Here is a 1,191-nt window from a genome sequence, read left to right on the forward strand (position 1 = left end):
AAATACTTGGGAATAAATTTAACCAGAAGTACAAAGGACCTTTTCCAAGAAAATTACAAAACATTACTACAAGAAACAAAAAGAGATCTTGAAATGTGGAAGAATATCCCTTGCTCATGGATAGGAAGACTCAATGTTGTGAAATACTGGTATTTGATTTCCAAAAATTAGCCAATTAAACATTATGAACAGCAACAGAATATTGTCACCAAACTTCCCTTGGGTTTATCAATAGAAGGGATCAATCTTCGGCGAGAAACATTATATTTGGTGAAGCAGAGAATAAACATGACATGGAATACCTTATGTGAGATGAATTGACCCAATATTCCTATAGATATCTTGAACATGCAAATGATAGTGGAGAGGTTGCTGAATTGGGTGACAGTTCCATCTGCTATACATGCAATCATTCTTAGTGGGAATAAAATTGATCACAGACGCCTGTATCTAAGGGGGGAAAAGGTCTAAAGAAATATAGATATATAGGTAGGTTGGTCGGTCGATAGGGAGAGAGAGAGAGATAGAAAGGCAGATAAATAGAAGATAAATTTTACATATACTTTAAAAACACTATTTAAGAAAGGTGAAATTTGTAAAAAACTTTTTATGAAAGACTAAGTTTATAAAACACTAATGTTGACTTTTGCAATTCTGAGTGTAAAATGCATAGCACATATATCTGAATCATAAGAGAAATCCATTAGTACAATATTTTGAGGAAAAAGATAAAGCAACATTTTTTTGTTTTGAAATGGGGAAGTAGAGAAGAAAATAAATCGCAGGGAGAACAATAAATTTATCTGATGCAGCCAAGTGTTGGCAGATACAAGGAACTGTAAAATAAGACTGACAAAAATATGCTGCCTAGGAAAGAAAGACGTTAAGTTAGAAATGAAGCAGGAAGGGGGCGGTGGTGTTGGGAAGAAAACACTGCTGGTGACTTTGTAGCATGATTAAACCATAAAATGATCTTACCCAGTGGTTTCTTCTTACCAACTCTTGCTATGAGTGGCAATTAGTCCTCTTTCAGACTATGTTTATCAAGGCAGCACAGATTCATGAAAATTACCTTTCTGGAAAATACAATCCAAAAGGAATAATTATTTATTTATGTACTGGGAGAATTTCTTCTTGTTTAATAATGCTACTGGACCTTCATTTTTGTTTTTCTGCTTACATGTGTATACA

This window comes from Elephantulus edwardii, unplaced genomic scaffold (assembly GCF_000299155.1).
Source record: "Elephantulus edwardii isolate Elephantulus edwardi_28Jun2011 unplaced genomic scaffold, EleEdw1.0 scaffold00019, whole genome shotgun sequence".
NCBI classification, from domain to species: Eukaryota; Metazoa; Chordata; class Mammalia; order Macroscelidea; family Macroscelididae; genus Elephantulus; species Elephantulus edwardii.